Genomic DNA, 26,253 nt, shown 5'->3' on the forward strand with positions numbered 1-26,253 from the left:
TCTATTGTCAACACAAGGTTTTTCTATTTATTTGACCTAGATTGTTACCCCAGATGACCCAAATACAATCCCACCCAGATTTCATCAATAATTCTGACCAAATTTCATAAAGGTTGGATGAAAACTGTGATCTCTAATGTCTACACAAGGTTTTTCTATTATTTGACCTAGTGACCTAGTTTTTGACCCCAGATGACCCAAATAAAATCCCAACCCAGATTTCATCAAGATAAACATTCTGACCAAATTTCATAAAGATTGGATGAAAACTGTGACCTCTATTGTCTACAGAAGGTTGTTCTATTATTTGACCTAGTGACCTTGTTTTTGACCCCAGATGACCCAAATACAATCCTAAACCGGATTTCATCAAGATAAACATTTTGACCAAATTTCATCAAGATTGGATGCAAACTGTGACCTCTACTGTCTACACAAACAAATTGTTGACGGACGGACGCACGGACACACGATCACATAAGCTCACCGTGTCACTTCATGACAGGTGACCTAAAAATATGTGTCAGAGATAAACATGAACAGTTGTGGTTAAAATCCCATAGAAACAAGGGCTGTTTGTAAAACATGCATGCCCCCCTATATGGGCTATAAGTTGTAGTAGCAGCCATTGTGTGAATACGTTTTTTGTCACTGTGAATGGTGGTGGTGGTGGTGGTGGTGGTGTAGTAGTAGTAGTAGTAGTAGTAGTTCTAGTAGTAGTAGTAGTAGTAGTAGTAGTAGTAGTAGTAGTAGTAGTAATAGTAGTTGTAGTAGTAGTAGTAGTAGTAGTAGTAGTAGTAGTAGTAGTAGTAGTAGTAGTAGTAGAAGTAGTAGTAGTAGTAGTAGTAGAAGTAGTAGTAGTAGTAGAAGTAGTAGTAGTAGTAGTAGTAGTAATAGTAGTAGTAGTAGTAGTAGTAGTAGTAGTAGTAGTAGTAGAAGTAGTGGTAGTAGTGGTAGTAGTAGTAGAAGTAGTGGTAAAAGTAGTAGTAGTAGTGGCAGAAGTAGTAGAAGTAGTAATAGTAGTAGCAGTAGCAGAAGCAGTAGCAGCATTACAAGACCAATACTTAAGAATGATCAAATGGGAAAAGGTAACCTAGCACTGGCAGTAAATATGGGGCTCATTTACAGGTCAGATTTGGAATCTCTGCTGTAAAATGAGATTTTGAATGAATTAAAGGGAGGCAAATCTGTAATAAAAAGAACATGCATAAACCGTAGTTGTTTCCCTTGTTTGAACCATGCTAAATCCTTACAAGTTTGGAAAGAATTGGATGAAAAATTTGATCCTTATTGCATAAACACCATTTTCTCAATTCAAGGGGAGGTAATTCTGTACTTCATGGACCAATAATGCTCATTTTTTGTAGGGTTCGTGTCCTCATTGATATAAAGACACTGTGCAAATTTGGAAAGGATCGGACAAAAAATGTGGAAGATTTTTGAAAGTTTTCACAAAATAGGCAAAACGAATAAACATGCAAAGTTCAACGAGCTCCTGCGGCCATGTTTTTTGACGAATCAAATTTCTTTGAACAACTTTTTCAGGAGAGCCTTCAAAGGTCATCCCTGTGAAATTTGTTGAAAATCTGATGAGCGGTTTCTGACAAGAAGATTTTTTTAAGGTTTTTACCATATATGGTCATGGCGGCCATCTTGGTTATGTGATCAAATTTTTTTAAACAATTCTTTTGTCCCATGACCTAGGGATGCTCCACATAAAATTTAGTTGAAATTGGCTCAATGGTTTAGTAGAAGAAGATGTTTACAAATTGTTTACAGACAGACAGACGGACGGACGGACGGACGCCGGACGCTGAGTGATCACAATAGCTCACCCCGAGCTATTGCTCAGGTGAGCTAAAAAGTTTTTGAAAATAACATAAGGGGTTAAGACCAGTACCGCATCGTGTATTACATACGGAGAAACTAGAGTAAAACCCCTCCATATTGATATTGAAACTAGAATGATTTCTTTTTGTCTAAATTAGTCCATGCACTGTTTTTTAAACTATCACATCGTTTACAACATCTTATGTAATATACATGCAACGGAAAGCACTAAATTTGATTTGATAGTTAAATGCGGAATGATGTGCATTTGGCAATCTCATTTTTTTATGTGGTCTTGTGTTGTTGGGAGAAACCGCTGCGAAATGTTTTAGCGGGTCAAAAAATTACAGCTCCCGCTAAGAAAATTCGCAGCGAGTAAGCAGAGGTAAAAGCGAATATTAATACTAAATAAACGCTTATCACTTTCTTGCTTATATGGCTGAAATGTTAGCGACATTTTATGAATTAATGCAAGTAATAAAGGCTGTACAACGGCGATAAACCCTGTATTGGCATGGACGTCGCCATATTGTTTGTCACGTGATTACCCGCTCTGTTGACATATTGAGTGAAGAATTCGTGCGCCTGACGTGGATCGAACTGTTAAGATGGTATTTAATAAAGACAGACTGACAAGCAGACAGGCAGTTTATTGAGACTTAATAAAAAGCACATTTTTCATACTTAAATATACACATTATGTTCTGTCACGTAAAAAGGTATAATAACATAAGCTTATATCAAATAAAATAATTAATTAAGAATACGCAATCATATTATGACAATAGTTGGAAAGAACACGTTTTATTCAGGGGGTGATGCAATTTTTAATGAATAAATACTATTTTTGATCGTTTTGTTCTAGAACAAAAGCTTCTTTGATATATAAACATACATTACAAATTACTTATGTGTCACATGAAACTAATAATTTGTGGAATCTATATACATATGGGTTAAGGTAAAATATACGGCTAATACTTTTTCTTAAATCAGTGGAATCTACAAATACAATGATTACGGGACAGGTTTGAAAGTAGTAAGTATTTACACGAGAGTGGTCCATCAACAACTGCTACTAAATATCAGATAAGCAATGTATTTACATAAACATATCACACAAACTAGGTGTAAGCAAGTTCCTAAATATGTTTCATTCACATAACACAAATTAGCTCTACCGCACCAATCCTCGGACGACTGACGGCAATAATATTATTGTAGATCCACTGTTCACACTCATCACAAATCACAACTGTTGTAATATGAAACATATAACGCAATGAAACTCTCAAAACTCAATCTTGCGAAAATGTCTTTTTCTTTTCCTTTACCATAACAGAACACCAACCATAAACATAAACTGATTAAAACTGAGATCACCGCCTTGGAACGATTCATTCAAGGAAATTGGGGGTTTAAACCGGTTTGAGAGCTAGTCACTCCTCACATTTAGCGAGTTTTTGTTGATGATTAATTGAGCCTTACAGTAAGGTTTAACCTATTTGTGAATACTTGTCATGTATTGAATAATAAATACAAGAGCCTGAAAGTTAGTCGATTAGGTTTTGGGTAACGTTGTACACCGTTGTTATTCAGAATTATATGGTACACTCATAAAAGATCAAAGTTTTATAATTATGGTGTCAACAATGAATGAATGAGTTTCTGTCTTCATCTTTCATCATTTTTTAAATCGTGGTTTCAAAAAGCATCTACACATTTAATCATTTAATGTTCAAATTGTATGAAAAAGGAAGCATATGCATTTATGACCGTTTGAATTAAATATACATCGAGAGGTCGAACCAGGAATGGGTGGAGAAAAAGATTAACATTTAAACATATACAGGAGATTCATCTGTTCAAGTTGTTGATTATAGTTTAAAAACTAAAAGACCACAATCTTGTCCTATCAGTAGGGCATTCGTCGTTTCGCTATAATAAATAGACCATGGGCTATTTAACCCATTCCGCTCCGTTGCTACAACTGAAAGCTTTTCTACACTTTCGCCATCTATTTGTAGAATCGTGTTGGATGCTCTTCCACAAACAAGTACCTGTCCCGTCGTTGAAACATGCACGGCGGAAGGTGATTGTAGTTGGGGGTCTCTGCATTTGGCAAGAAAGGTCCCATCCATACTTAGGGCAATTAGCTGGTGTTCAGGATAGTTTGTTACGAATATTCTTCCTGTGCCCACTGCAACCTTGTATACTGTAATATTCATTAACAAACAACTAATTATCAAGTATGGTAACGTTACTGGATTTACTATTAAAAGGAAAATAAAAACATGACAAAAGAACGAAATCGATATTAACAATCAAGACGAAAGCTAAACTTAAAATAAATATTAAAACCACATTTTTAAAAAGTGAGCTTATTTTTATGTCCTATATTGTTTTTGCCCTGTCTGTTTGTTGTTTTGTTGGTTGGTTTGCGTCAAACTTTAACATTGGCCATAACTTTTGCAATATTGAAGATAGCAACTTGATATTTGGCATGCATGTGTATCTCATGGAGCTGCACATTTTGAGTGGTGAAAGGTCAAGGTCATCCTTCAAGGTCAAAGGCCAAATATATGGGGGGACATAGTGTTTCACAAACACATCTTGTTTAAGTTATGATTGCCTAGCACATATTCATCGTTTGTAAAACCATCATTTTTATTAATATAAAAAGTTTTCCCAATACACTTTTCACAAGCGCGGATGTGTCGTCATAGTTGTGATAAACATAACTGTCTTCGTCCTACGTCCGGCGACAGTTATGAATCCAAAAGGTCTTTTCAATGGAGCAAGTGCCGGAGTGAATCACACCGGCATGATTTTAAGACTTATCTTACAGTGTAGAGCATTAAACTTGAACTATTTGAGGACAAAAAAGAATTTCCAGTTCATACGAGTAAAAATTTCTAATGAAACATACCAATTAAAGCGTTATTTCCACTTTTTCCAAAACCAACATAAGGATCAGAGTGATTTCGCCTAGATCGTCCGCCATCTTGAAACAAAACGTTGGAATTTCCGGTTTGACCTTATTTGCATACGTTTTTGGCAGCCAATCAGAAAATAGGTCAGAAACCCATTTTCATATATGGAAATCGTATCCATATATGGAAATCGTAGTATTTTTCAATAAAGCCAACATCGCGGCCTACGTAAATGCGATCGAGAGAGTAAAAGAAAAATACGGTTTAAATGTTACCCTGAAGCCACAGCAGACTGATATCTCTGGTACATGCAAAAAAGGCGGGGTACCATCGCGGGCTTTTTCTTTGTTATGTAAACATCGTAGTAGGATTACCTTATATGGCATAGCTCCTCCTACATTTCTTTTTCAAATCTCGCGAGATCACGCGGTAACTGTCATGGCCGAAATTTGATCGAGTTTTTATTGGGAAATCTAATTTTCGATAAAAGTATGTTTTATCTCGTTAACTGTTTATTTTTTTCGTCTGGGAATGAATACAAATTGTTTTCTTGGGTGATCCTTACTCTAATTGCCGGAGAAAATGTTATTTTATAGATTTTGATTTTGCTCCATTGCTTCTATCGTCTCGACTTGTAACTCGAAACGTAGTGTTAACGGAGAGCAGAGTTACATTATTGCAACTAGTGTCGTCACGACCCCGTAAATATATTACTGATGCTAGATAAACATATGTACAAAAAGTGTTCATAGTCATTGTTAAAATACATAAATCTTCATAAAAAGGAAATATCGTAAATATCCTTTTGAAATTACCTGTATGTTCCTTTGACCGATCTTCATAAAGTGATTTCAGACGTGACCCATGTAGCGTGTATTGATGAAGAGCTGTGCCAGATGTGACATAAAGACAATTCATGTAATAAGCTATACCACGACATCTGTGTGGAAGGAGTAAGCATTTGGTTCTAGAAAGTTTATTTTCATTACTTTTATAAACTTCGATAATATGATTGTTATCGTCGTCCAATATAACAGCAACCTCGTCAACGTTAATATGACCTATGTCAAATGCCAAAGTGGAAACACTCGATGTGAAACAAGCGTTATATTGACTGTCTAGCTTAAACAGCTGTTTCTTATGGCCCGCAACCACTGTAATATTTGGGGTAATCTCGCAAACACCCCTAATAGATACTGTCGGACCATATTTAGCAGGCTCTCCATTAATTCTTAAAACATGATATGGGTTGAAGGTTCGAAGTTCCCCTAAGCCACCGAGAGTAGACAAGTATTGCACAATATCATGCCGAACTTCAAATTTCATCTGATATTCTTTTACTTTACTCATCTCTTGCAATAAAGACCGCGACAATGCGAGTGTGTGAACACATTTCAGATTTGCTATATAAATAAGAGTATCGACCTTCTGTTCGTCCTTCTTTTCAACGCTTTGAACAATTGCTGTCAGTGATTTTAATTCAGTAACCTCTTTATAACAACTTTCAATGTCGTTTTCAATCGAATCATAGAAAGTTGTTTTCAAAGATTCTAAGGTTTTAACAGTTTTCTTTTCGAGCTTGTTTAAAACTCCGTTAATGGTTTGTCTGAAATCGCTCAACTTTGCTAATATGTTTTCGCATGATGTTGCTAAGGTCTTCTTATTTTCCTCTCTTGCTGTTTTCAACGTCTGTAGTTGCTGCATTTGTGTGGCCAAGTCTTGCAATATAGTCTGGGGGTCAACTGGCAGCCAGTTCTTCACAGCATCAGAAATCACTTCTACCTTGTTGCACTGTCTGCAATATATGTTTAAATGGAATGTAAATAAAAACAATTATCTGAAAACAGAGTACACAAAATGTTAGACACGTCTAGGTAATTCAGACTGAGGTACTCAAATAACAAATCCCAATAATAAGATATTTGTTACATAATGCATATGCATATGGTAAATTAGAAAACAAGCACACATAAATTTTTAAATATGTCAATGTCTGATTACAAATGCCACGGAAGCGCTTTCATAAAATGCCATTCAACAATAAAGAGATTCAATCAAATATCCTTGATAGTATTCACGCTATTGGAAACTATAAACAGAGTAAAGCAAACATAGGTTTGTACCTGGGAAACACGAAGCATACTTATAGGATGCTTGTGACCACACGACGTTGATAAGAACGATGTATGTATTTTTATTATATTATAAAATATATTTGCTAGTTGTTCAGCTATTCAAGTTTTTTTAAATGTCTTATTTTAAATGGGCATACGTCTTATAAAATACAAAACATATTTATTGGAGTTGCTTTCCCGAAATGATATTCTTATTTTATATTATCCTTAAGAAAAAGATTCACATGCAAATGCCTTTCATAATATGCAAGAGGTAGGACGTCATGAAAACGTTAACCATAATACTGTCAGACGAGGTTTCGAGTTTTATACGTCATCTTCTGCATGGTGTAGGGGCATGCCAATACTCGTATATAAATAAAAGAAGCGAGAAGAGAGCTTTGAGCGTATAATTGTATCAAACGCTTATGCACGTGCGAAATCTGCTGAAAAAAAAAAAAAAAGATTTTTACCGGTGTTTTAGAGTTAGGCATTTGACGCAACATAATGCACTATGGTCCTCACAGAACGCAGTAATAGTTTCGTTGTTGTGCTCCTGACCCAAAGTGAGGGCATCAACAGTTGCCCTCGAAACCGGCCATCGCCGCATCTCTCCTTGAGCAACCAATGAGTGTATCTTAAACATCTGGTCGTGTAGTGGTACGCAAGTGTCACAATAACACTTCGAACACTGTTCACAGTAGTGTGCGGCCTCCCTTTGAACGCCGTTCTGTTCACACACATAGCAACTATAGTCTAGAACAAGGTCAGATCCATCGCGAAACGTAACACATGTATTTGTTCCTTCCGCCATTTTGCCTATTAGTTTCAGCTTGACTCCAGCACTTAGATTAAACGTCTCCACGGGTTTATGTGTAAGCAAACGTATATCTGCCCTACAACAAACCAGATGTAATTCAATCAATTAGTATACATAACGCTAATTACGTTTGAATGTTTAATGTTTGCAATTACTTAAAACCATTTCCATCAATATCGTTTAACTCAGTGTAAACCGGAAGTAATTTTCAACTTATACGTGTCGTGTTTACCATAAATTAGAAAATCACGATTGCCCTATTCAGAAAATTGTTCGACTATTAAATATCAACCACATTTTAATTACAAGGTTTGCCTGTTAAAATCAACTAAAATGGTAGCTTGGTGTGTATATATTGCGAATATTAGGAGGTCCTGCCGCGCCTGTGTCTGCATTTTGTGATGACAGAGTGTGCCGCAGCAGTCGTACCTATTTATAGCTTTTAATCCCATGTATTTGATTTTTCGATTGAAAGGTATTCTATTTAGGCGTGTTATTGTGTTGTGTGTATTAGGGGGGGGGGGGGAGCGGAGTACTCAGAAGAAAGCCCATGTTTCCAGTATGGCAACCCTCTTACCTAGCTCACATGCGTCCGATTCGGATATTGAACCGTCTACATCAGAACCGCGTGTACCAACCACTGGGCTAACCGGATAGGCGATAACAGTGACTGTGTGTATATCGAAGTGCTTGAGGTCCTCCCGCGCCAGAGGCTTTCTTACACTCACGAACGTTGGAACGAATTTAGATTTTTTTTTGTAGCTGCAAGTTCCAGCTGTGTTGTTCTTATTATTTTCGACTTTGGTGTCGTCTTTTGTTGGGGAGTGGGCGAAGCACCTGTCCGTTACTTGACCCACCAAAAACAGGTTTACATGTCAGTTTGCCTCTTTACGAGTGCATCTATGTGTGGACATGTTCCAGTGATCTTTTAGGAGTAATGTTTTCAATTTTTACTCGATGTAGGTCAAGTTTTCCCCGGCTGCACGGGTATTCATCAACTGCCAAATACAATAGTGATCCTTATAGACCAGTGCACGATTGCCAATGAGTCCGTTATGTTCAATGACAGAAAACAAAATCACTCCTTGTTGCCTTGTCGAAAGAAAAAGGCTTCTACAACAAGAGTGAGCTGTCAATTTCTAAGACCGCCTTTTCCCGCTACTCGCGTGCTGCGCCGACGTTATGGTCGTTCTTGACGGCAAAGGCTGTCGACTCGAACCCCCGGACGGTTTCACTAGCATTTTGAGCGCACCGAGTACCGCCGTTCTCGAATACTACCAGGACCTTCTTAAGGCAACAACCTCAAGTGTCGTGTTGAACAAAACGCCAATGATCGAGTGGGAGAACGGCTATACCATCGAGTTAAATTATAGCTCAAACATCGTTTTGGACCACAAATCAACCGCCTAATTAGACCACAATTCAACCTTCGCTTTGAACAACTGCTAAACCTTTGAGTTGAATACTGCTTGATTATCGAGTTGAACAACTGTTCAACCATCAAGTTCGACCACAACTCAATTGTCGGTTAAAATATTTAAAAAAATCATGGCGCAGGACCATACCCTAGCCGAAGATTAAAAAAATAAATAAGAATCGATTACAACACATTTAACCACTGTTTGTTCTTTCTGTTTGACCCCATTTTAATTTTGTAAGTTGATGGTATTTTACAATTAAGTATTTATTTTGTTTATTCCATATTATAGATTTATAAAACAATTGTAATTAATGGTTAATAATTTTGGAACTTGTATTGCAATATACAAACAGTGAGCTTAAGCTAATCTTGATAAAATCCAAGACCTAAAAATATTCGAGATATCATAACCTTATGTAAGTTTAAAACAAACCTAACGAAAAAACAGACCTCAGAAGATTCGATAAATCAGGGCCTTATGTAAAAGAACAACAGACCTAAGACGATTCAATATATCAGAATTAAACAGAATTAAACAGACCTTAGTATACTGTATAAGAAATATCAACTGCAGATAAAATAATAAAGAGAACTAAAACGATTCACGATATCAGGGTCTGAGGAAAGAATAAAACAGAAACTAGAAAGATTCGAGATATTCGGACCTGATGAAAGGGTAAAAAAGAACAATGACGAATCGGAGAAATCAAACCCTGATGTAGTTACAAAGATAAATTGAACATCCTAACAACAAGAAAACAACTGTAACTTAAACCAACAAATAGTTTTAACGTGTTTATAAATGAAATCATCTTGCAATCACATTTTTAAGGACACTATAAGAGATAATAATTTGGTTTAACCTGTCATGCGTTTTTCAAAACATTTAAATACCAGATAAAGCGATTCTGACATTATAACTAAATGGCTGATATTTGAATTCCATTTAACACGTTAACACAATAGGATTTAACATGGGCGCGATGTGGTAGAGTAATGTGGTTGATCTGTTAATAGAGTGCGAAAAATGGCTGATTTTCTGATGACCTCCGTAACCAACAATATCTCCAAAATGACTGTCGGAAAATGTTGACATTGTGTCAATTCTGTTCTGAATATAAATATAATGCTATGTATTTTACATCGAACGGCTATGAACAAATATGTTTGCTCGATGTATTTCAAATAATTACAAGAACGCTATTTTTCTAGGGGCAAAAACTGTAACTTCCAGATCTCATGATGGGAACTATATATGTGGACTGTAGCGACCTATGATCATTTTCTTACTGGACACGGTTTATACATGTCAAGTCCTTCCAGTCGGTCGTTTTGGTCCATATCGAAACTCAATCGACAATGCATTAATATTTTTGTTGCTGTTTGCCTCGCTTACAAAACTTTGGTTTGATCAAAATGAAGTCAAGCTTGTCTATAATATTTATTTTTAAAGAAGAAACTAAAACGACAAAGAGATATCGAATAATGAACGCTTTTCATCTACATCTTAATTCAAGTAACCAAAGTACACCAAAATTATAAGTTTCGCACAGAGTAAGCTAAATAACTAAATATATTCCCCATTATCAGATGATATTTTAATATTTTAACTTGTGATTCAGGTGTTTTAAAATAATGTTTACATAATTGAGATTATAATTCTATACAATCCTAAAAATTCATCTTATAAGAGTTTATACAAATTCAATATGTGTATTTTAGCAAACCAAAAGTCACCAGAAACGTATGTCATAACCTTTTCTTTCGCATTTGAACTTGCAATTGAACATTTGCTGTTTCATTAAAAAAATGTTTTCTTGGATTTAAAACAGTGGCTCGATGCAAGTACATCAGGCTCAAATAAAATGCATTTTAAGAGGAACAAAACACACTAAAATCATATCGAATAATGATCGCTTTATTTTGACATTTTGCTTACATTCGTTTATCAAAATATTTCGTGTGAAGCTAGCTTCATATTGTAATTTATCCCGCTAACAACCGATATATTTATTGGAAAGAAGCCAAGACCGTCATCAAGACAAAGCAACACACCAAGTGGCTGCATCTGCATCCATGATGGAACAGAAGCGACCGTTCAATATCCATGCAGGTTCTGATATCCAGGCTGTGGACATGCCTCAACCGCGTGAACAACCATATGGTCACAAAGTTCAGCTTTGGCCAGCCAGACCAGTCCCACTGCAAGACTGGAAGCAACAACGGGACACTTGTTGCAGTCCTGTCCACTACACGATGATCTCGGGTTCCAGATCTGGGAAGAAGAGACCACACTGCTAGGGAAGCTCTACGGCAGTCTAGATGAACTGCATCATTTGGTTTTCTTTACGCTTTATTCGGGCGTGAACATCTAAGTGATCGACAGGAAACAATACGAAAACTGTTCGATAAAAGGGTTTATGATTCTGGGTAATTTACATCCAAACGATCACAACCTTGTTTTATGTGATCGGAGTTTGGAATACATTTTTCTTTATTTATCCAAATTCATGTATTACGTGTTTTCAATCATTATCGATAATATGTGAAAACGCAACGTAGTTGGTATAATTTCTCATTTGATCGGTTCATATAAAACTAGAAATGGCGCGGCATAGGCCGACGCGTATCCCCACGCCGCATGTTTGACCCAGGATGCGCCCCATGGTTGGTAATGGGGCCATGCATAGTAGAGATTGACCGTATTGTCATAAGAGATGTTCAGTATCAATTGGAAGTAAATCGGTTTAGAAATGAAGAAGTAAATGTAAAATAAAATAAAACAAGAGATTTATTTGTCAGAAACACAATGGCCCCTACTGCGCCGCTTTGATTTATTAAAAAAAAATATTTGGCAGGTTCATTAATTACATCCCTTTAAAGCTTATTACTTCCCCTTGGATTTGTGTTTTTGACCTTTGACCTTGAATGATGACCTTGACCTTGACCTTTCACCACTCAAAATGTGCAGCTCCATGAGATACACATAAATGCCAATTTTCAAGTTGCTATCTTAAATATTGCAAAAGTTTTGGCGAATGTTAAAGAACATAAAATCAAAAAAATGAGTGAAAATCTCTGACCCGGTCCCACCCCAACCCCCATAACTTTTGACCCAGGGGTCAGATCGAAATTCCAAATAGTGCAGGGTCGCACATATGCTCATAGCTACCATGTGTGTAAGTTTCAAGGTTATAGTGCTTATAGTGTAGGAGTAGATAGTGGCCAGGACAGACAGACGGACGGCGGAGATAACCACATTATCCCCACGCTTTTAAAAAAACATGGGGATAATTATATCCTACATTATTACATTCATTAATCAAAGCGCTGAATGCACTGAATTTGTTCGCAATTGCATAATCTTAGAAGCAACTCAGTTTTCAAACTTATGTTATAGCTTTTTATATCGCAAGTTTGAAATGAACACAACCCATTCAAATTTTAAAGAGTGTGTCTTAAAGCACAAGTCGAGAGGTGTGTAACTGTTTATCCTCATATTTATGTTATAGAGACAACTTAGACAAAATAACAACAATATGTCTTTTTTTCACAATTGGTCGCTGCACTGGCAACCATCTTCAAAATTGTGGTTGCCTTGCTAAAGAATAACAAGCCTATAATCATGTAAATGTTGTGATATGTGTATCTAATATTGTATCTATTTTCTTTAAATTATTGAGAAACAATTTTGCCCAAATGACATACGTTTAATTCAGCATTAAGCCCCGTTTTCCCTGAAAGCAGCCAATATGTACAGATTTCAATGATAAGCTTACCAATGTCATCGCACAACTGTTTTAAACACTAGACTGGCCAATATGTCCCACAAGCTCTTAAACCTATTGTTTACATAATTACAGACTCGTCTGCTGGCATTTATCGTCTGCTAAATTTGACTGGAGTTATACACACAGGCTGTCATAGGTTAAAATAATAAAAAGTAGCTAAAGCATACTGCATTATTTGTGATCTTTGCTCACAAATAAAAACGTTCACAAAGTAGAAAGATGCCGTACCGGCGAAGAAAGTTGCACTTTCTCTGCCAAATATAAAAACTAAAGCTAAATTTGTTGCTGACGTGAGCTTTAAATTATTAGTGTGTTTGCGTTGTTTTGTAACCAACAAAACAAAAGAATTTCACTCTTACACAAATATTTATGATTGTGAAAAATATTTTTGCTACAAATGGTGAACGATAAAAATATGATATATCAGATTTTTTTTGTCGGCCATGTATGGACATATGGCCATATGGGCACGATTTATAACGTAAATGACGTCCAATGTATCATCATTTTCTTGGACGACCTGGTCGTTGGAGGAAATTGAGGGACGAAGGCACAGAAACCCTCCGCTAGTCAGATCTGTTGTGGGTTGCTGCTAGTAACTCATTCGTGTAGAGAAAAGTCCAATCATTGACATTGTCAATCTATGTTTTCCTATGACGGCCTCGACGGCGAACTCCGTCTAGCGTGCCCTGGTGCACAATATTGCACGCAGAGTCGCGCCTGGTGACGTGTCCAAACCAAGCCAGCTTTGGTTATTTTACGGTCGCCAAGAGGAGCTCTGTTTGGCCAACACGTGTTGCAGTTATATTTATGACGTTATCGTTGGTCTTTTGCTCCATGTAGGAGATGCGGCGCATCTTCGGCGACACTTGTGTTCAAAGGCCTGTACCCTGCGTTCTTTGTCCACGTTCAGCGTCCAGGTCTCTCGGCCGTACATTAGGATTAAGATTACAAGGGACTTGTAGAGCCTGTACTTGGTGGTGAAGCTGATATAGCTGCCTGTCCTCAACGTACTTACTCTGGTCATCACTGCGGTCGCCAAGGCAATTCTCAGTCGGACCTGATCGGTAACTGTTTCGTCCTTAGACAGGGTTTCTCCCTAGCATTTAAAGTTTGTCACTTCTTCCAGAATCCTGCCGTTCATGGTGTTGTTATTGTTGTTCATCATGAGTAGCGTCTTCTCCGTGCTGACCTTCATCCCGTATGCCCTCTTCTTTCATAAGGTCTGTTAGTGAGATCTTGGAACTCAATCCCGGTGCCACCCATGAGGTCAATGTCATATCTCAAGCTGAATATGGGTCTTTTTCCGATGGAGATAGTAGCGTGGTGGTTTTGAAGCATCTCCTGCATTATCTTCATAATGAAAAGGTTAAACAGGACGGGGATGGAGCAGACATCCCTGACGAACGCTTACTGACGTAATGAAGAAGTCACCCTTCTATTTATTTAGAAGTACTGCATTGCTAGCGTTTCCATGAAGTTCAGGGATGATTTGCACCAGCCCTTCATCAATGTTCCTCTCAGAACCTGCTAAATGTCGTCATACAGCAACGGATCAAGAGCTTTCTCAAAGTCGATTAAGCTGTGGAAGAACTCACATTAACTTTGTGTTGCATGTGTTTCTAAATTATTATTTTGAAGTAACAGATCTGTTCCACTGGCAGGGGTTTCGCTGTCGATCGCCACTGTCGCCAATGGCGCTAAATTTTTAAAAGTGGCTCGAATTTGTTTATTTAAAAGTTGCTTTTTCAATACTGCAATTTATGTGACTGTTGTGCGTTCTCATAATTTTTGCCTGAAACAACTGATCCAGTCAAAAACAAGTGTTCTATTAACGCTATTCATTTAGCACCTTGTTTGACATAACTTTATAAGTTGGCTAACGTTTTCGAGACCTGGCATCGTCATGTTCAGATAATTTGCATTTTAACAATATCTTCAATGAACTAATTATCTTAAATATTTAAAAGTGGAATAAAGTCAAAATTGGCAATAAATATAAATAGATGGTTTTTTAATAGTTTTTTTGCGGAATTTCCCATGTTTTCGCATTGGGTGTAACTCTTGACACAGTGCTTAATAGACGGTACGAAGCATGCTAATTACTAGGCTTCTAAAAATAACCAGATAAACTGTTGTTTTCGTTTTAAATTCTTCAAATTATTGAAAGATACAAAAATTATGTATGTGTATATATAATATGATAATTATGTGTCGCACATGTAAAGATTATCTTCAGTTTTCTGTACCGTTTGATAAATTATCCGTTCTACTATTTTTCCAAACATTTTTACCAAAAAGGCCGTTCGCTCATCACATTATGATTGAGGTATACACACAATATTATGATTATGTTACACGTTTAATGCGTGGCTACAATGATCGAAATCTACTTTTTGTTTTATTAGACTGAAGTTATTCATCAACTCTTCGTCGGGTTTTCTTTGAAATTCGGATGAGATCGTGGCTAGACGTTTGAAATACTGTGTCTAATAAACCATGACTCCTGTTGAGAAAAGTCATAACAAGGCCTGTAACGGCTGCAACGATGCCGTTAGGTTTACGCAAGCCACACCCAAGAGGATCAGACTGAAGACGCTGGTTGATATATATATATATATTTATTCTCGCATATTTTGTTTCTTCTCACTTCTACAACGTTTGTAATTTAAACTTGCAACTTTGTTACAATGTCTACGAACAATGTCTATTAACAACTTCTACGAACAACGTCTACGAACAACGTCTACGTCGAACTGAAACACCAAAATTTAATTGTATTCAAAATGTATTCTTAATGACTTATGATGTATTTTTGATAAAAATTAGATAATGCTACGTTCGCGATAAAGACACATTGAGTAATCATTTAAACTAAAGAATAATAAAAATATTATAATATTGTACCTCTTTTGGGGGGTATAACCCCAGCAATTCTAATGTAATTAACGGATCGAATCACAAACACGCAGCGTGATTCTTTCGCAACGCAAAAAACAAAGGTTCTCTATAGCCGGACAGATTTCCGCGAATGAATTCGGGCATGCGCAAACAATGCATAGGCCACGCAAACATGGAAATTAATTTCACACGCAGTAACAAGGCCCATGTAAATGTTGATATAGGGCCTACTAGTTATTTTTGTTACCAAAATTGTTATTAATGAATTGTCTATAATAAATATAGTTCATCTACAATTGTTAACAAAGGCACATACATACTAAAACAATCACGTTATTACTGGAGTAAGACGGCGCAGAAACTGCCATGACTTGTAGAGCTCTGAACAAAAGAACGGATGTATAGCTTCATTAAGAATAGTTTATTAAGACTAGAAATATCTATTAATACAACTCCCGAGACAACAGCAGCAGATACACTCTTTTTACCAGCCGCTTGTGTTTCTTTACGGAAATGGGCCATGACCTTTACTTTTATTTACATTACTAGTCAGGCCTTTGCTGGAGAGAACACAACCATCTACGCTAGAACTGATTAAACTGGAGTCATAGCCTGGTGCTTTTCAATGAAAAACGATGGTGGGTTCAAAGCATTTTATTATAAATAATAATACCGTTTATTAAGGTTATTTTAATATATGCAAGCCATCTTTAGATATTCTTTGGTTTACGAGAATTTTCGATGGGGGTAAGCTTTAGAAGAAGATGATAAAAATGAAATAACAATCAATTAACGTTTCCCAGAATGATATTGCTTGTGCTTTTATATTAATTGACACTCGTGTTATGCATTTTTCACCATAATTAATATAGTTATGTGTATATAATTAACATTTGTTTTTGCATAGGTTTTTATATTTATATTGGACGTGTTCACATGTAATACATCAGTGATGGTTTATGCGACTTAAAGAAAAAAAGAGAGTTATTAAGATAGCCAATTTTGAAATATTTATTGCTCAGCTACAAAGATAGATCAATTCTTTCATGTCGAATTGGAGAGACAAAAAACGTCTTAAATAGTTTAATGATTTTAAAATACGGCATATCTGATTTGGGATCTCTTAATTATAAAAAACTATGATCGTTTATAGAAATATTCGCATTCTTAAACACAAAAATTTTAAGCTAATATACTCTTTAAAAAATAACTTTGCTAAACATATCGAAAACAATTATATAACAGATTAAAATGATCAGATTGGGATACAATAACTCTTATAAAGGTCATCAAACAACTTATTCAAGCGTGATGGTCCATCGACACACTATTGTATAGGATCTTCGACCTTTGCCAAACAAACACCACTGCAACCCTGAAGGTAAGTTTTGGTATGAATTTATGTAACCACCGGAACAAAGTTGGAGCAGTGAATAACATCGTTACAACGAATTACACTATAAATCATATAATAACGTGCATGCTCACGCATTGAGTAGAACAAATGTTTCCTATTGACAGCACAAACACAAATCACCTAAATGCATACGAAGCTGTATATATAAATCCACCCGTATAAATCAGATGATAAATAAATTGAAACTCTTTCAATTGCCCGATAATCAAATACAATGATCATTTCTACTTTAAAAAAACCAAATCGGGCCATAATGGACTATAAATGTGTTATAAACGTTCAAACACAAAACATTCACCTTTTCATGGAAGTACAAGTAAAGAGAATTAAGGACAAGCGCAAATCACGTAAATGCAGCCAATATGAAGGATTTTGTTCTCGAAATCTTTGCGTTCTTACGACCACGTTTGGTTTTACTGAGTTAAACCGGTTCAAAATTTTGGATATTCCTATAGGGTTTTGCTCTGACAATAAATGTTATTATTGTCGGTAAATTGGTGTGACGTAGCATTTGAAATATAATAAAAGCACACAAGTCCATTTCAGTGTTCTATATAGATTTATTTCTGTTTATTTAATTCTAACACCACTTTTTGCAGTGTCCTTACAATATTCTGAACTACAAAATACAGACGACGTAACGGCCGCAGCCGCCCCGCTACAAAACAAAGTGTGAGCCTTCTATGTTCGGCTCTGTGCGTGATACTGTTTATCGGTAGTTACTTAAGTCAAAATACAGATATAAATCAAAGCGCTGAAGGCACTGAAGTTCTTCGCTATTGCATAATCTTAGACGCAACTCAGTTTTCAAAAGTATGCTTTTTATATCGCAAGTTTGAAATGAACAGAACCCACTCAAATTTATAAAGAGTGTACCTGAAAGCACTGGTCGAGATGTGTGTGCACTGTTTATCCTCATATTTATGTTAACTAAGACAAAATAACAACAATATGTCTCTTTTTTTCGCAATTGGTTGCTGCACTGGCAACCATCTTTAGAATGTTGGTTGCCTTGCTAAAGAATAACAAGCCTAGAATCATGTTCATGTTGAGTTATGTGTATCTAATACTTTATTTATTTTTTTAATTATTGAGCAACAATTTTGCCGACATGACAGATTTTTAAAACATCATGTCTTGTTGTGAGTCGGAATTGAATCATTTCCTAGGCCTAATTGATCCACAGTAGCCAATTTGTATTCTATGTTTAATTGGATTGAGTTGTTCATGCTTTGAAAAGTTGCCCTGCTTTTTAGTACAACTGTAATCAACTTTTGAAATTTAGTTTCCTGAGTTTAAATCTTTTGAACCCAGGCTAACAGGCAACCACTTAACCTGTTAGTTATTCATGATGTAAATTCTGACAGTTTATTAAACTCATTCAATTTGCAAGTCTGAAAACATTATAGGACCTTTTCACGTTTTGCTAAATTGACAAAATTAAACGATTTTATAATTTGGAGAGTTCTGTTGTTGTCGTTATACTTTTTCATACTACGAGGATTGCTTATATAAAGTATATAATACATCTCTCATTGTATGAGAACGGATGGCCGAGTGGTCTAAACGATAGACTTTTATTCAAGGGGTCAGTAGTTCGAGCCCAGCTGAGGGTAACTTTTTTTTAAATTTATTCTTGTTTGTTTTTTTAATGGAGCTTTTAAGATCCAATGTTTAACATTTATCAATATTAAGCATTTAATGACAAACTGTGAAAAGGTCCCTTTAAGATTTTTACTAAAAAAAGCCACAAGATCAAAATTTAGAACGCATTGGTTGTTTATTTGATTTCAACGTGATTTGCGTTGTCAGCGAGGTTACTTTGAAGTTCTTATCACTTTTATCCTTTTTTTTCAAATCATTTATATAAAAAGATAATTTAAGCTTCATTTTGGAAAAAAAACAGGGCTTAATGCATATGCATTAATTGTCATCCCAGTACCAGAGACTCTCTTAAAATGAAAAACACCAGAAATCCAGAAAGTGTCCTCCTTGATTAGCTTGTGTGCATTGCACAGGCTAATCAGTGTGCAGAGGCTAATCTGGGACACCACTTATTTGAAACGCATTAAGCCCCGTTTCTCCTGAAAGCAGCCAATATGTACATGTACAGATTTGAATGACAAACTGGCCAATGTAGTCCCACAAGGTGTTAAACACATATTAATCAAATACACACACTGCTGTCTGCAGTGTACCAGTGGTAGAGTAAAAACAGGCAGATAATCGTTCCTAGCGTAATAAAGGTGGTTATCGTTCCTAGCCTAGCTAAAAGCAGACTGACTTGAAATACACACTCATAACCTTAGTCCTTCGCAAGCGAAGAACTATAAACGAAACAATTGATTATAACGTGTGCAAATTCTGACGGGCCGTGTGCAAAGTCACATGTCTAACAATTTCTACCCAAATATGACGTTTGCAACGGACACAAAACGAATGCATACGGAATTGACAGATGTTTGACGTTTTATACCCGAAGCAATACAATGCTGGTCTATGCGTGACTGCCTTTTGAAGATTTATTTTGATAAAAATTTCGGTTATTATTTCTATTCATTGATGCCCCAAATATTCGTTACGTTACATTGGCATAAGAGGAAAACTTGATTTTCTCCATTTTTATTTGATTTATTTTCTGTTTAATTCCATAATCTCTCTTATACCATCGGCGGTTACTAAACCAAAGGATGACAAATTCTAGCCACAGATGAACAATAATTAAATTAAAAAAGATACATATGTAAACACTAAACAGGCTTTTAATGCCACGTAATCCTATGGTGTATATAAGTGATAATTGGATGATACCCGTTTTTAAATCTTATTAAAAACACTATTGCAGAAAAAAATACTGTGAGTAGATTTTATTAGTTTCGTGTCATTTACCAATGTTTTACGGGTACTGTAATATTTTTAGCAATATTTTTGTTTCATTTTCAGTTATATACAGTCAACTCGTTAGGAAACTCATACTATCTGTCATGCGATACCTAATAAATCGTCGTTTCGGAATTTATTAAATGAGGAAATGACAATTAAGCGGTTGGGAGGTATTTAATTGTGGTATTTAATCTATCAGTAGAGTAATTAAAACATAGATGAGATCATGAGATTATGGGTTACTCGACCTCGGTTATTGTTAGGATTAAATCAATATAATGAATGTACAATGTGGTCATTAATTAATCATGGACTTGTGCCGCATTTGTCTTAACATCCGATTGGATAACTACTGCTTACGTTGAAATGGGTTTCTGTACTTAGTATATCGTAGACCGGATTAGAGTAAAGAAGCGAAAATTAAAGTTCTCACATTGGAATCACCAACACATGAATCGATTCATAACTTTCTGGATAAACCAAAAATGAGGTAATAAATACGCTTCATTAATTAAAATAATATCAATTATTAACAGTTATATGTTCGCAGATATTTGTTTCGACATCAAAATGAATATTGCTGTCATGAATATTGTCTGGCTGTTGTGTGTGTGTAAGTCGAAAAAATTTGTTTTTATCATTGCCTTTATGTGATCCTTTAATTTGTTTTGTTTTCAAAACATCAGCATAAGTTCTCTCAAAACTTTGCTTCACCCATATTTAGATTAATATATATAAATAATTAGGTCATGATTATGCATATTTGATTTGTAATTCAGTGAAATCATTTTTTCCCAGGTACCAGCAGTTCGGCACTAACCCTGGATACTTGCTCCACGTGCAGTCAGCCCGAGCATGCCATGCAACGATTTCAAGCGTGCAGGTTACTGACACTGAGGAGAAGACTGTTGGAGTGTAACCGAATACTTGGCGAAATTGCACACATATTAGTACGTGTGTATGTTAGTGATACTTAACGTATTTTAAATTATTATTATATTTAATACAATATTTATGTGGAACGGTATATATTGTAGGACATAAAGGAATAAAGTAACATGTCTCGAACGATATTATAGAGCGCAATTAAGATAATATATATTTGATTAAAGTTTAGATGCTATATACAGGTCTCCTAAAACAGAAGGAATTAGGATAATGCAATATCACAGCAATAAGCAAACTAAATTAAATATTAATTGCAAATTGTTAACGCTTCAGGTCCATACCTTTAATGAACCAATGAACATGACAACATCACACGTATCACACAGTCGACATAATGATACGGGGCGATCAACGGTGAGTATATTTGAAATACAAACAAGAAACCATGATTGGGCCGAGCTCTGTGAAAAAGGGGTTTACTGCATGTGTGTAAATTGTCATCCCAGATTAGCCTGTGCAGTCCGCATAGGCTAATCAGGGACGATATTTTCCGATTTTATAAACATAATGTTGGTACATGGGGAGGGTTCAAATAAATGTGTTTGTGTGTATGTGTGTGTGTTTCAGATGTTAAGTAAGTGTTGAGATTATTGGCATATTATTTTTATGTCAACTTATATGACATAAAATAGAATTTTGATTGTCAGTTTAAACATGTGTACAAACATATTTCGATTGCAGTTATAGACATGAATATATTTAAGTGCATGGATTTTGTAAACTCGGCTGTGTATGTCGTTGGTAGTTTGATAACATTATAAAAAGCCATGAATTCATCACATAAAACATACTTATTATATCATCGCACAATCATAAAAAATATTTCTTATAACAAGAGCAAAAGCTTGTTCATGAATAATACAAAGATATGTAACACTTTTGTTCACAGAGCGGAGAATTGTTCGCCATCCACGCGCATGCGCAACAGCTTCTTCTTCAAACAAAACTCATTGGTGACTTTTCCTACTATTCTTTCGACCAATCAAACATCAGCAATCTTCTGCGCATGCTGAGTAAAGAACTCCGAAAAATCATCTGCTCCGTAGTGTTTGTGTTACGGTCCGGTGAAACAATGGTTCAAAAGCCTGGACACTATGTCGCAAGCGGTGTCCCTTGTAACGCGAGTGTTGACATAAGCTACGACCCTGATTACATCAACATTTTGGCCGACAACGTGGAAAAATATTTCGCATTGTTCAATCAATCTGTTGCCGGATTAAATTCTTTGCTGGAGATCGATCAAGAAGAATAGACTGTTTTCTGTGAGACGGAAAAAGGCAGGTGCTGAAAATTTAGTCATATTTATCTTCATCTGTAACATAAAGTATAATTGGCAAACAAATTGGTGAGTAAAAGCGATTTGCAGTAACAAACATAATTATAAAATCGTGGTTATCCAGTAAAACACGCTAACCTTTCATTTTCATTTACGAATGATATATTCAGTATATTTGCTATGTATGCGTATGTATGCTTTTTAATAGAGGAATTTATGTGTGAACACATTTTAAACGGTTTATATTTAAATGCGCTATTCTATTTCTTGTCAGTCAAAATGTATAAAACTTTAAGTAATTATTTACGATGTTGTGTTTTCATAGTATACGGATAAATTAAAGTGGAACTTGAAAATATAATTGTCTAATAAATACGCGTTTTGTCCTTAGAAATGAATGAAAGCTTTATATCTTATTCATATTACGCTATACAATATATTTTCTTATTCGTTAGAAAAGCATATGTTTGGAAAAAAATATTTATAATTAAACACACACTAATTTGAGACATATTTTGATAATATAAATTAAAACCAAAGCACATAAGCAAAACTTGAAAGAATAATTTGACTTCCAAGAAAATTCGCAACTAATAATCGTCTGAAGACTGGCAGCGTTGAACGCAATCTACACGCAGAGTTGTCTTTCCTTGCTCTCACATACGATCTATGCCATCACAAGAAAATCTTACCAGATTTTGTAGAATTTTAATTTTTATTTAAGTATTATATTATGAAAAGTAGTATCATTTCTTTTTATATTTTGAAAATCGTGTATTAGTTTAGGTTCATGAAAAATAAATTATCTAAATGTAAATAAAGTAAAAATAACAACGGTAAAATAATTGTACCACGTGGCTCGGCTATCATCACGTGGTTGGTTATGAAGTAGTGATTTGATCCAGCTATGCTCCAGCTCAAATCTCTGCGCGGATGCTGAGTGTGTTGAACGTCTGCGCTTTACACTGGCAATACTGACGTCATCATAAACATGGCAAAACAAGTATTACCCATCTTATGAATTGATTTAATATCAAAATGCACGGACTCCTGGTTTAACCATTCTTATGTATTTTGAATTTCTTGAATGGTAGACATTTCCCGCTTACGATCCTGTTCAAGTATCTTTAATGGTGTAACTGTAACAGAAGCCGTCAGACGGTTTGAATGTTGTGCAAAGCAATCAAAATTAAATACGTACCCTCCACCAAACTCTTAAACAGTGTAAACAATTGCATGCGTTGTGAAATAAACTTCAATAGTATCAATTCGTTATTTGTAATCAACTTATGTTGTAAGCATTTGGACGGTTTGGTACGATTGTCAAAATACGCACACAAGTGTTCAAACAATATACGTGTACGTGTACACATTGAAATGTAATTCGATATGCGGATGTGGAAATTTCAGTAGATAGGTATTCATACTGCATACACTACGTATTTCGTTCTGTTTATGAATTGATAAGAACCAAGTATTTATTTAATATTTTTATTTAAAAAATAAAATTAACAGTTAAACATACATCAAACAAATATAACAATATAAATAAATGGATATTGTTATTGCTCGTTTCTACGAAACACATTTCCGATTACAACTAAGAAACGGTACTAAAATACATAACAGAAATAGGCTCTACATACACATCACAGAAATATAACACATCAGTAGCTATGTATTCGTTACTTTTATAAAGAGTGACATGATGTCAGTTTGTGTGATATCGATGGATTTTCGTCGATATAAGAATTTTTCAATTGCATCCAGTTTACTTGGACGATGATGCAAGTCTTCGCAATCTTCTGGACATTTCCGGATTATATGTATCGGTCTGCTGTGTCATTGTATCATTGCTGTCTTCACGGACGTTTATGATTGTAGATTTTGGTGCGTTGTTGTCTACTTTATCTGAAGATGCGGTATAATCATCCTCTCCCCTCTTTTTTCGACTCAGTTAACGAATGAGTAAATGACCTAAATAATCGATTTTACACTATTAATTCGATATTCGTTTGCAGAAGCGTTGTCACAATTATAGCGTGGCCCTAATCAAGCCACCTATTCGATTAATAGCTTTATGCGACTCAAAGCAAGTTCGAACCAAACAAAAGGAGAAGTACAAATTGTCACCGAGACTGAGAATACAGTTAGAGCCATCCGATAATTAAACCCTCGCGAGTTCGAGCCAAACGACTCAAACGTTAATGTATATAATATAATAGCAATTGATGGTTTTCATGCTTTAAGGATAAATCGAGCCAACCGAAAAGTTGAACCGAGCGAGTTCGAGCCAATGGGTTTCGACTGTATACCCAATTTAGGCACATATTATGACAACTATGTTGATTAACTTATATTTGTTATTGGACTATGGTTTATCAAAAACGTTGTTGTCATCAGATGGCATGGAGCCTAAGTGAACCGGAAGCGATTGGCACACAAAATGACATTGCCTACTGTGTAAATAGAAATTAACATTTTATACAAATTAAAAAGCAATACAAGAGAACCTAAATTCGCTTTTGTTTAAATTAAAGTACTAGACTGTTTTAATAATAACCAGAGCAAGTAAATTACAACTGTCTGCGATACGATGAAATGAAGCGACCACGGACATCAACTAGTATGTATTGATTTCGGGTTATACAAAAGTGAGGCATCGGTGCATGTACATGTTGGGCAAACGGAGATTTGACCAGCACAATTTTAAAATTACCATCAGGACAGTTTTCCATTAAACTAAAAACAGGTAAACCAGTTAACCGTAATCAACCGGTATCCAATCGAATGTAGAGTCAAATGTAAAGCGGAAGATTAACAAATTGAAGATTCATTGTATTGATTACAGCAAACAATTACTAAAGTCAAGTAACCCGTAATCGGATCGATGTGTAAATCACGCTATATATAGGCAGACAGACTAAATACCATTATTGAATTGTATTAGTATCACCCACGCAATCGTTCTGTCCACATGTAATACATTCCGACAATAAATTCCGACTCCGTAACGTTTATCGAATGTTCTCATCAGAGTTAACAACTTACATACACTATGGAAAACTGTAAATGAAACAAATGTTGCTAACTAATATTTTGTTATCCCAGTTCTTCAGCATTTTAAAACATACTGGAAAATATCATGGAACAAACGAAATAAACTCACTCGGCAGGACAAAAATCACTGCTTACCATTGACATGTAAAAATATTCAAACATTGTTATTGAGCTACAAACAATTACGGAGTGCACCTTCAACGGCCTTACTTTGAAAATTGCAAGATTAAAACTAGCAAACAGTGTATTCTAATAAATTCAGATAAATGTATGTGGTTCCAACGTGGCGGTCCCAGTTTTTATATTGTTTTATGGGATTATATGATGTGATGTAATGAATAACCGGACCTCTTTTGTATAAGACTCAGAGGGATGAATGTGCCTTTATTGTCGTTAAATTTTAATTTAACATATTAAAAAGAAGGCTGCAATTTGTTCTTTACCGTCCACTTAAAAATATATATGGATTATGTATATACTGGAAACATTTGAATTGCACCATTTTGGTAGAGGATATCCGAACGAACATTTTGGTAGAATTATAAAAAAGCAACAACGACAACACATGCAACAAAATGCACACAGATTTGCAATTCATTATTATTTCTTAAAATGACTCTAGTCGCCGTATGCTGTATGCTGTGAAAAGTTCAACCATCTTCGCACGTGAGGTGTGATCTGTGGTAGGCCTAGTTCTGCACAAAATACTTCAGAAATACGAAAAACACCTTATCCAGGGAACATTTTTAAATGCCATTCGTCAGCAACACGGACTGAGATAACTAAGCAGCAACGTTCACATGAGATAAGTGATAAAAATATGTTGAATTTGTATATTAAATCAATGCATTTTTTGGAGT

At 35.5% G+C, this 26,253-nt stretch overlaps 1 long non-coding RNA gene across 1 annotated transcript; it reads left to right on the plus strand.

Moving 5' to 3' along the window:
• Positions 1-20,939: 20,939 nt before the first annotated feature.
• On the plus strand, positions 20,940-22,053 carry LOC127841815 (uncharacterized). Its single transcript, XR_008031343.1, has 3 exons — positions 20,940-21,059; positions 21,331-21,411; positions 21,947-22,053. It is a non-coding gene; the product is annotated as an uncharacterized LOC127841815 (long non-coding RNA).
• The last annotated feature ends 4,200 nt before the right edge of the window (positions 22,054-26,253 follow it).

The sequence above is a fragment of the Dreissena polymorpha genome, chromosome 8 (genome assembly GCF_020536995.1).
Source record: "Dreissena polymorpha isolate Duluth1 chromosome 8, UMN_Dpol_1.0, whole genome shotgun sequence".
Taxonomy (NCBI): domain Eukaryota; kingdom Metazoa; phylum Mollusca; class Bivalvia; order Myida; family Dreissenidae; genus Dreissena; species Dreissena polymorpha.